Genomic DNA, 12,213 nt, shown 5'->3' with positions numbered 1-12,213 from the left:
TAGGGGGATAATTGCAAAGGTAGCCCGGGATGGGTGGGGGAGGAGGGAAGGAAAAGGACACACTGCAGTTTAAAACTTTAACAGCCTTCTGATGCTCGGGCAATCATCTGGGGTGGAGTGACTGGGTGGCCGGAGGCCCCCCCACCGTGTTCTTGGGCGTCTGGGTGAGGAGGCTATGGAACTTGGGGAGGAAGGCTGTAGGTTACACAGGGGCTGTAGCGACGGTTTCTGCTCCTGCTGCCTTTCCTGCAGCTCAACCATATGCTGGAGCATATCAGTTTGATGCTCCAGCAGCTGGAGCATCAACTCTTGCCTTCTGTCTGCAAGCTGACGCCACCTATCATCTTCAGCCCAGAACTTGCTCTGTTCATCCTGCGATTCAGCATGCCACCTCTCCTCTCGTTTATATTGTGCTTTTCTGTAATCAGTCATTGACTGCCTCCACGCATTCTGCTGTGCTCTGTCAGTGTGGGAGGACATCTGTAGCTCTGTGAACATGTCATCACGCATCCTACATTTTCTCTTTCTAATCTTCACTAGCCTCTGTGAAGGAGAAACATTTGCAGCTGGTGGAGGAGAAGGGAGAGGTGCTTAAAAAAGACACATTTTAGAGAACAATGGGTACACTCTTTCATGTTAAATTTTGCTGCTCACATTACACAGCACATGTGCTTTCGTTACAAGGTCGCATTTTTCCTCTTATATTGAGGGCCTGCCGGTTTGGTGTGAGAGATCACTCACGCAGTGCCAGGCCACAGATTTCAGCTTGCAGGCAGCCATGGTAAGACACAGTCTTTTGGCTTTTTTAACCTTCTTAACATGTGGGAATGGTTTCAAACAGTAGTGCTCTCATTTCCCATACCAAGCACCCATTGGGTTGGCCATTTAAAATGGGTTTGCAATGTAAAAGGAGGGGCTGTGGTTTCAGGTTTAACATGCAGCACAACCCAACTAACTCCCCTCCCCCACACACCCAATTCTTTGGGATGATCACTTCACCCCTCCCCCGCACCGCGTGGCTAACAGCGGGGAATATTTCTGTTCAGCAGAGCAGGAACGGGCACCTCTGAATGTCCCCTTAATAAAATTGCCCCATTTCAACCAGGTGACCGTGAATGATATCACTCTCCTGAGGATAACAAAGAGCGATAAGGAATGGATGTTGTCTGCATGCCAGCAAACACCGGGACCATACGCTGCCATGCTTTGTTATGAAATGATTCCAGACTACGTGCTACTGGCCTGGCGTGGTAAAGTGTCCTACCATGGCGGACGGGATAAGGCAGCCCTCCCCAGAAACCTTTTGCAAAGGCTTTGGGAGTACATCCAGGAGAGTTTTCTGGAGATGTCCCTGTAGGATTTCCGCTCCATCCCCATACACGTTAACAGACTTTTCCAGTAGCTGTACTGGCCGCAATTGCCAGGGCAAATTAATCATTAATCATTAAACACGCTTGCTTTTAAACCATGTGTAATATTTACAAAGGTACACTCACCAGAGGTCCCCTGTGTGCCCTCAGGGTCTGGGAGCACGCCTTGGGTGAGTTCGGGGGTTACTGGTTCCAGGTCCAGGGTGATAAACATATCCTGGCTGTTGGGGAAACCGGTTTCTCCTCTTCCTTGCGGCTGTGAGCTATCTACATTTTCTCCATCCTCATCTTCCTCGTACCCTGAACCCGCTTCCCTGTGTGTTTCTCCAGTGAGGGAGTCATAGCACACGGTTGGGTAGTGGTGGCTGCACCCCCTAGAATGGCATGCAGCTCCGCGTAGAAGCGGCATGTTTGCGGCTCTGCCCCGGACCTTCCGTTTGCTTCTCTGGCTTTGTGGTAGGCTTGCCTTAGCTCCTTAATTTTCACGTGGCACTGCTGTGCGTCCCTGTTATGGCCTCTGTCCTTCCTGGCCTTGGAGACCTTTTCTAATATTTTGCTATTTCGTTTACTGCTTCGGAGTTCAGCCAGCAGTGATTCGTCTCCCCATATGGCGAGCAGATCCCGTACCTCCCATTCTGTCCATGCTGGAGCTCTTTTGCGATCCTGGGACTCCATCATGGTTACCTGTGCTGATGAGCTCTGCGTGGTCACCTGTGCTCTCCACGCTGAGCAAACAGGAAATGAAATTCAAACGTTCACGGGGCTTTTCCTGTCTACCTGGCCAGTGCATCTGAGTTGAGAGTGCTGTCCAGAGCAGTCACAATGAAGCACTGTGGGATAGCTCCCGGAAGCCAATAACGTTGAATTCCGTCCACACTACCCCAATTCCGACCCCCTAAGGCCGATTTTATCGCTAATCCCCTCGTCGGAGGTGGAGTAAAGAAACTGGTTTAAAGGGCCCTTTAAGTCGAAAGAAAGGGCTTCGTTGTGTGAACGTGTCCAGGCTTAATTCGATTTAACAAGGCTAAAGTCGACCTAAACTCGTAGTGTAGACCAGGTCTTATATAGGCCAGCTGAAGCCTGATTAGGGTGTGGCCCAGCTGCAGCCACTTCCCCCAATCAGCCAGGGTTTTATCTTGCCCAGCCCCAGCCCTCTGCAGGGCTTTTCCAACCCCTCAGGGCAGGAGCGGACGTCCACCCCGCTACAAGGGGTCATACTGCAATTTACACATTGAGCCTACCAGGGGCTGATGTGCTGCCAGAAAAGCGGGCAGCTGGCTCATGGGCTGAAGCTGCCTTCCTCATAGCATGCTGCCTGAGAGGCCAGGTGAGAAAGCCTGGGATATGGAGGGTGGGGGAGGAGGAGAGACTCTCCTAAGCCTTTGCACTGCTTCTGAGGGGTGCAGGAAATGTGTTTCTGTATTGTAGTTTAAATGAATTATTACCCAAAGTTCTATATTAATATGCCCAGTAAGGAATCTATTTGTCAAAAAAAACCAAAACATTTCTTGGATTTTTTTTATTGTCTGTATTGTTCCAGACATACTTGCTGACAGGTATTTTGCAATAAATTAACAAAATAATTTAAGTCAGCATGAATATATTGTGTTATTTTTACAAATAAAGTATACAGAATTTTAAATAATTGTGTACAGAATTTTTTGGTGCAGAATTCTCCCAGGAATGGGCTCATTGGTGGTGCAGCTTCATTGGATGTTCATCCTCCATGTCCTGTGCCTGGCTCTCCCTCTCCATTCCCATTTGGGGGTGAGGATATGGAAGCTGATCTCAACCATTAGTGATGGAAGGAGAGCTTTACCTATGGAGAGTTCCACTGTACATGGCTCTTGGACGCACAGCCCTATGAATCTTAGTAGTTTTGCACTCTTGCTATCTTTAGGAAATTTGAGGATGATTGCTTTTATGTAGGCTTATGTCTCTGAAGGTGAAAGTCTGTGACAGTGCCAGGTATGCCTGAGATCATTGGCTCTACTCATGCTTACAATGGGAGGTGTGATAGACCCAGACCAGTTGGGAACAGCAGAGAAGCAGAAGGGAGATATACTGGCCACTGGATAATCAGTTTTCTGTTCCCTGAGTGACCAGAGCAGGGGCTGCTCCAGGCTAATAGACCACCTGACTCCAATTAACCTGCTAAGAATCAGGTGAGGCAGTTAAGCACCTGACTCTAATTAAGGCCCCTCTGATGCTATAAAAGGGCTCACTCCAGTCAAGCCAGGGGGAGTCAGAGGAGAGGAAGTGTGTTTGAGGAACTGGGAGCAAGAGATGTGCAAGAAGCTGAGAGTGAGTAGGCATACTGCTTGAGGACTGAGAAGTACAAGTGTTATCAGACATCAGGAGGAAGGTCCGGTGGTGAGGACAAAGAAGGTGTTGGGAGGAGTCCATGGGGAAGTAGCCCAGGGAGTTGTAGATGTTGTCAGGGCTGGCTCCAGGCACCAGCCCACCAAGCTTATGCTTGGGGCGGCACCTGGAGGGGGGCGGCGCGGCGCTCCGGCCACTGGGGAGTGTGGAGCCGCAGTGGGCTCACCGCCCTCCCCCCGGCGTTCCAGCCGGACGGGGGGAGAGTGGAGCCTCGGCCGGGCTCGCTGCCTTCCCCTGCCACGCTGGGGGCGGCGGGAGGCTTTTTTGCCTGGGGCGGCAAAAAAGCCAGAGCCGGCCCTGGGTGTCGTGCAACTGTATCAGGAGGCACTCTAAATAGCTGCAGTCCACAGGGCCCTGGGCTGGAACCCGGAGTAGAGGGTGGGCCCGGGTTCCGCCCATACCTCCCAACTCCTGATCAAACAGAGGAGGAATTGACCTGGACTATAGCTTCTACCAGAGGGAAAGGTCTCTGGACTGTTTCCTGACCCACAGGGTGAATCTGTGAAGCAAGCAAATCCACCAATAAGCGCAGGACCCACCAAGGTAGAGGAGGAACTTTGTCACAGAGGTCAATAGTTTTGATGCCACCAGCTATTAACCACCTTGCCAATGTCTGAGGTAGGATCGCAAGACCCCATAAACTAAGCATCTTCAAATTGTAATACTATTGTTGTAATATATTAACAAATCCTGTATTTTGAATGCTTAAACTTATTTCAGTGTGTTGAGCACATTTTCTTACTCTTCTGCTATTTTTAGGCTCATCAGCCATAATACAGGAAGCACACATCTCAGAATGGTATGAAAATTTAACAGAAAACCAAATAATTTAAACAGTGCAGCAGCTCCAGGAGGTGTTTCTGATAATGTGTGTGTAAAAGTGAAAGTTTACAGTAAATATGGCAAAAGTTGAAGACAATGAGAAGTTCCACTTTTATCCAAGATGGCTACTGCTGTTACTGATTTAGGGATGCTCTTGGTTGAGGCATGATTATGTGACAATATAAGCTAAAACAAAACCTCTTTGCAGTTTAGCTGATATTTAAGCACATTTGGGGGAAAAAGATATTTTAAAATAAAAATGTGAGTGGAGCATTTACTGGGGGGTACACCTCTGGTGTCTAGTATTATATTCCTCCATCAGCTACTGTTTAAAGTTGTCAGGCAATACATTTATTACTGTAGACATCAACTCTTGTCAATATTTTCAGGACACAAGAAAATCCATGTACATTTCTGGGGGTGGGGAGGATCAGAAGGGAGTTTGCTTATTTTTCTTCACCCTTTGTTTCTTTTTCAAATGCAATGATGCAGCTAGACCGGTCCTTCTGACTGAGAACATGTGGATACAATTCCCTCCAGAGTTTATGAATTTCATTCCAGAGTTCACCAGAGGGGACCCTTTGAATGTGATGTGAATCACTCATCCTCTCTAAAGGGGCTGAATGCACTGCATCACATACATTTTAGTTTCAGAGTATTAGATCCCCTGTTTCTTTAAAAAAATCACTTTAGAAAAAAATAAAGCGAAACTTCTCAGATTCACTCAATGTTTTATGAAATTATGGATTTTCTTTGGCAATGAATTTTTTCACATAGCTTCAGAAAAATAAATTAGGGCATTTCTCATCATTGCTCATGTGTGTCTAGAAGTGGTCTCCTTTACAACATTGTATCTCTTCCTGAGGGATTTAGTCAGTCCCAAGGCTCTACTTCCTTGAGTTATTCTCTCAATCCACAATTCAATTTTGTGCCTTTTGTAATATTACAATTAATCACCATATCAACTAAATTTCTCTTAATTTCGAGTATTTTTAATGCTCATGAGAGTAAATATAAGGAATATCATTGGCTAGATAGAACATAGTACATCTATGTATTTTCTTAATATTCCACAAAGCCAGGAACTCCATCTTAGTCATGACATTAACATACACTTATGTCCACCTAGACCTACATTTTTGAATTGGTGGTTCTACAGAACTATTTCTTGTGTGTCATTATAAGACTTCCAAACTCATCTCATTTATGTCCTGAATAAGATTACAAAGTAGGATAGGGACAGAAGCAGTGTGGACCATAGGCCTTGTAGAGATGCATAGCTCCCGAATCGCCAGTCCACAGGCGCGGCAAACTGCTCCCATGGCTACGAGGCAGGAGTGACCTTCAATCCAGCGTTTGTGTTTGGGAAACTTATTTGGCTGATTTGATTGTACCCTCGCAGCTGGTGTTCACGCGCTCAAGAGATGGGTTCGTTATCTTATGTGCATGTATACTGCCTGGCTCTTCTATGCGCAAGAATGTAACCACTAAGAAGAGTTGTAAACAAAGTAAGGAGAGAAATAAAAACCCCAGGAAAAGTTTTCCTGGGAAGCTTTTTGCAAGAGGCTTGTAAAGCTCTCTAGCTACCACAGACCTGGCGTTCTGTTTCCTTTCCTGCGTCGTCACCACAGCTGGTGACCCCGACGTGATACCCCTCTACTCACCGGCTGGATACGCCGAGCGCGCCCGCGGCTGTTTGCCGCCCCTTATTCGTGAGTATGGGGGGGAAACTTTCCAGTGCCCAGAAGGAGCACGCAAGAGAGTTACAAAAGATTATAAGGCAGCGATCATGTGTCGTTGTCTCGGTCGCTCATATTGAGGACCTTCCAAGGGAAATAGATCGCCAGTGCCCCTGGTATCCGGACTGCGGGTCATTACAGCTTTTTGATTGGATACGGATTGGGATCACCTTGTATAGTGAACCCCGTGCCCCAGTTCAGCACCTGCTGCTCTGGCAGCATTGTAAGGAGGCGCTGGAGGGGTTCGGCCCCGATGGCCTTAAGCCGGTTTCCCCTTTGCCCCCAGGTGATGGGCCACCCCCCTCCTGCCCGCAGCTGACCCTCCCTGTGCCGCCGCCCGTGGCGGCGCCCCCATGCCTACCGGTCGGGCGGGGGGGCGCTGTCGCCGCAGTGGTGCAGCCGGTGCGCAAGGCCGGTCTCTTGACCGACAAGGAATCCAAGTGTGGGTTCGAGGCGTTCCCCGTCTCTAGGCGGGATAATGGAAACGGGGGGCGAGTAGTGGACTGGGAGGCTCTCCCCTACTCGGTTCTGCACGAGTTCCGGGGGATCTTGGAAGGTGTGTCAAACGGTTATCACTTGCTCCCCCAAGATTGGAAAGACATATGTCGCATGGTGCTGTCTCCGGCGCAATATGTTGTGTGGGACAGCGAGTACCAGCGAGAGGCGCTTGCGGCAGCAGCACAAGGTGGGGGGGCTTATCTTGCTGAGCAGTTATATGGCACAGGGCAGTTTTCGAGCATCCCCGAGCAGGCGGCGGGCACGCCCCGGGTAGCTTTTCCCATCATTGGCCAGTGTGTCCGTCGCGCGTTCCGCAGGGTCCCCGCTGCAGGCGAGTCCTCTAAGTCCTTTGCGGTTACTCGGCAGGGTGCCACCGAACCATTCCACCAGTTTATTGACCGCCTCCAAGAGGCAGTCCAGAGGCAGATTGATAACCCGCAAGCCCAGACTGAACTAATGATAAAATTGGCTTACGAAAATGCCAATGCAGACTGCCGCCGTGCCATGCAGGCAGTGGTCGGGCGCCCCGGGTATACCCTGGCAGAATTGCTGCAGGCGTGTGCTGACGTAGGCACTCAGACCCATCAGATGGCCCTGCTGGCAGCTGCCCTGCACAAGGGGCAGAAGCCTCAGGGGAACTGCTTTAACTGCCAGAAGCCCGGACATTTTTGGCGGGAGTGTCGGGCCCCTGCGGGGGGCATGTGTAAAAACAAACCCAAGCCCCGGACAGACCAGAGGCCCCGCACGCTGTGTCCGAAATGCAAAAAGGGCTACCATTGGGCTGCGCAGTGTCGCTTGGCCGGGGGTGACAGCCGGGTCTTGGCTGCTAACCGAGACAACCCCCCGGGAAACTAGTAGGCGGGCCTGCGACCAGCCCGAGACCCAAGGCCGCGCCCCTCTCCGTGCACGACGCCCCCGCCGCCACAAGGGGCAGTGCGGGGATTGACCTTGTTAATCAGGAAAATATGGATATCACTCTCCCCGGGGAGGTCCTCCTCATGCCGTCCCAGATTCAGGGCCCGCTGCCGGAGGGCATGGTGGGCCTTGTCCTACCCCGCTCGTCCGCCAGCAAGCAGGGCCTGTTTGTGGTGCCTGGGGTGGTGGATTCGGACTATGGTGGAATTATCCATGTTCAACTGTGGAGTCATCTCCCGAAACGGCTGTTTCAGGGAGATGCCTGGGCGCAACTCATACTTGTGCCCTACTCCCTTCCGGCAGGGGGAAGAAACGTTCCCCTAACCGGAGGCTTCGGGTCCACCGACCAGCGCACTATTCACCCACAAGTGGCAGCAGTTGTTAAAGACATTGGAGCACCCCAACCCAAACGCATTTACTGCCTCAACGATCAGCCGTTCGAGGGTGTTATTGACTCTGGGGCAGACATTACCGTCATTGCCGCTGCGCAGTGGCCCGCCCATTGGCCCACAGAGCAGGCTCCGGCAGTTTGGGGTGTGGGCGGGGCACAGGACTCACAACGAAGTGCCCGATGGTTGGAGGTTAGGGCGCCCCAAGGCATCCGCCGCGCCCGTATCCGGCCTATCATTCTCCCCGTCCACCTCAACCTGTGGGGCCGTGATTTATTGACACAGTTCACTGCCACCATCCATATCAATGATTAGGCATACGGCCCTCCCCCTCCGTTGGCTCACTGACGAACCCGTATGGGTTGCGCAGTGGCCGCTTCCTTTAGAAAAGCTGGAGGCCCTCCAGCACTTGGTTAATGACCAGCTGAAGGCAGGACGTTTGGAGGAGTCCACTAGCCCCTTTAATACCCCCGTGTTTGTGATTAAAAAGAAATCTGGCAAGTGGCGCCTCCTGCAGGACCTTCGCGCCATTAACAAAATTATACAGCCTATGGGTCCCCTGCAGTGTGGTACCCCTAATCCCAACCTTATTCCCTGTGATTACCGGTTATTTGTAATAGATTTAAAGGATTGTTTTTTTACCATCCCCTTGCACCCTGAGGACCGGGTGCACTTTGCCTTCACTGTTCCGGTTTTGAATCACTCCCAGCCCACTCCACGCTATCAGTGGAATGTGCTCCCTCAAGGCATGTTGAATAGCCCCACCTTGTGTCAGCATTTTGTTGCGCAGGCCCTACGGCCCTTCCGCGCAGCACACCCAGATGCCTTAATTTACCACTACATGGATGACATCCTGGTGGCTCACCCCGTCCTCCCTGATGACTGGCTGGACGAACTGCGCCACCAGCTTGCGGCGTGTGGCCTGGTTGTGGCACCGGACAAGATCCAGCGTCAGCCACCCTTTTTGTATCTTGGTCACCGCATGCTCCAGTCATATGCCCGTCCAGTTTGTCCCGAGTTGGTATTGCCCAACCCTCTTACGTTTGTACAGCTTCAACAGTTATTGGGGTCCCTTAATTGGATTCGTCCTTTTTGCCCTCTGACTACCTCCATGCTGTCCCCTCTTTTTTCTGGCCTTCGGCAGGGCCGTCTCCCCGGAGATATCATTCCCGTTTCCCAGGAACAGCGCCAAGCGGTCACCCTCATTAACCAGACCCTGGCCCAGGTGTGGGTCGACCGCCGAGAAAGGGAACAGCCCCTTTTTGCCATTTTGCTTCCCACACTCTCACAACCGACAGCTGTCCTCGCCCAGGAGGGGGCGGCAGCGCGTCTTCGTTTAATTGAATGGATTTATTTGACCCACTCCCCTCCGCATACTATTCAGACACTCCCTCAACAGGCCGCAGAGCTGATTTTTAAAGTGCGAGAACGGTCCCGTACCCTCTTGGGTTGGGACCCCGTTGCCATTATTGTCCCCATCCCGGCTAAAGACTGGGAACGCACTGTCTCTTGCAGTGCCACCCTCCAATTGTCTCTTGCTGACTATGTTGGGGAAGTTAAATATCACATTCCCCCTGACCCCCGTCTTTCATTCCTACAACAACGTTGCCTTCACCTCCGGCCGTCCTTGTCAACCGTCCCCATTAAGGATGCACTTACCCTTTTTACGGACGGCGGCCCAACACGAGGTGCGGTCAGCTGGCAGGTGCAAGGCACTTGGCAAGTCCGCTTTACCCTGCCTCAGCGCTCCCCACAGCGCGCAGAGTTGGCTGCTGTCATCCTGGCCTGCCGATGCTTCCAGGATGACCCTTTTAATTTGATTACTGACAGTCTTTATGTTACTAATGTTCTTAAGTCTCTTCCAGGTTCCTATGTGTCGCCCTCCTGTGATGACAATTTGTTGGCCCTTTTTCTTACCCTGCAACAGCTCCTTTCCTCCCGCTCTAGCCCACTGTTTGTGGCACACATTCGCAGTCACACCACACTACCGGGCCTATTAACAGAAGGCAACACGGTGGCCGACCAGGCGGTCAAATCGGTGGCCTCAATTTTTTCCTCCCCAATCGAAAGCCACGCCTTTTTTCATCAATCCGCCAAGGCCCTTGCCAAGCAGTTCACTCTCCCATTGTATCAGGCGCAGGCCATTGTTCGCCAGTGTGACCTTTGCGCTTCTCTCTCCAATAGCCCGGAGGTAGGGGTTAACCCTCGTGGAACCTCGGCCAACCAGCTCTGGCAAATGGATGTTACACATTTCCCTCCCTTTGCCCCCTGGCAGTATCTTCACGTGTGTGTAGATACCTTTTCCCATTATGTGTGGGTCACCCCCCAGAAGGGTGAGGCCTCTCGTCATGTTATTAATCACATGATTCGCGCTATGGCAATCATGGGTCACCCATCCCATCTTAAGACCGACAACGGCCCCGCCTACTGTAGCTCGGCCTTTGCCTCCTTCTGTACCACGTGGGACATTGTCCACACGTTTGGTATCCCGTATAACCCCACAGGCCAGGCCATTGTGGAACGAGCCAATCGTGCGCTCAAACAAGCCCTGGTCCGCCAAAAACAGAAAGGGGGGATTCCCGTAGGCCTTCCTCCCCGCCAGGAATGGCTGGCTGCAGTGCTTTTTACCCTGAATCATTTGAATTTGACTGACAACTACTCTGCAGCAGAATGTCATTTTCGCAGCTACCAGGCCTTGCCCCGCCCCTTTGTTAAATATCGCAAGGCCCCAGACCCTCAGTGGCATGGCCCAGTGCCCCTTATAACGTGGGGACGAGGGCATGCTGCCGTTTCTCTTCCTACAGGTCCGTTGTGGGTCCCGGCGCGTAACGTCCGCCCGTGGCACGGCGATGGCCTGGCACCAGGGACTATCGAACCCCATTCCACAGTTCAACCTACATCTGCAGGATCCCGAGCGTCCTCGCCAGCGCCCCCCGCGGGGGCCCCCGCAGCGCATAACCTGGGGACAGGTTAAAGCCCTTTCATTGCAGGCCGAGCAGCTGCGAGTGCAGCAGCAGCTAGAACCTACCGCAGAAAATTACCTTGTGACATTGTTAGCTTGCCTTAATGCTAATTCACTCCTTATTTTGTGTGTATTGGGGAGTTTCCTGTTGGCCCCTAGCTGCCAAGGCGAACCCCAGATGGAGCAGCGGCTGCAGTTTAACACCTGGGTCCACCTGGCAGAAGTATTAAATCAATCTGATTTCTGCCTGGCCGTTGCCCCGGAAATGCAAGGTCTGTTAAGTACCTGCCTTGTTCCTGTCTGTAAACCACCCAGCAACATCTGGGGTGTGAGACAGTGAAAGAAATGTGCTGTTTTAAGCTTGCTGATAATAGTTTTGTATGCAATAGCAAATTGATATGCTGAAATGCTATGCTTAAGTCATCCGCCAAGACGTTTTTCTTCCTTGGTAGGATTATATTTAGTTATAGCCACCCTTAGAGTGGATGAAGACCCTTTTATAGTATGGGGTCCTAGTTTTGATGTTTGACGTTTTACTTTGCTGCTTTGTTTAATGTATACCCAATCTAGTGGCATTGTGTATGCTACCCTGCGAGAGTGTTTTGTTTAAACACCGCATTTATAAAATAAAACAGGGGGAGATGTAGAGATGCATAGCTCCCGAATCGCCAGTCCACAGGCGCGGCAAACTGCTCCCATGGCTACGAGGCAGGAGTGACCTTCAATCCAGCGTTTGTGTTTGGGAAACTTATTTGGCTGATTTGATTGTACCCTCGCAGCTGGTGTTCACGCGCTCAAGAGATGGGTTCGTTATCTTATGTGCATGTATACTGCCTGGCTCTTCTATGCGCAAGAATGTAACCACTAAGAAGAGTTGTAAACAAAGTAAGGAGAGAAATAAAAACCCCAGGAAAAGTTTTCCTGGGAGGCTTTTTGCAAGAGGCTTGTAAAGCTCTCTAGCTACCACAGACCTGGCGTTCTGTTTCCTTTCCTGCGTCGTCACCACAAGGCCTCATCATGGTATTGAGTTTCAAGAACTTCTGAGTTGTCATCTTGGTTCTGTTACTTGTTATGTGCCTTTTTTGCAAACCATTTAGTCTCTCGGGTTCTATTCACACAAGAGAATTGAACTGGCA

This window comes from Malaclemys terrapin, chromosome 2, assembly GCF_027887155.1.
Source record: "Malaclemys terrapin pileata isolate rMalTer1 chromosome 2, rMalTer1.hap1, whole genome shotgun sequence".
In the NCBI taxonomy this organism is placed as follows: domain Eukaryota; kingdom Metazoa; phylum Chordata; order Testudines; family Emydidae; genus Malaclemys; species Malaclemys terrapin.
The sequence above is the reverse complement of the archived record's forward strand: the minus strand, read 5'-3'. Positions refer to the sequence as shown.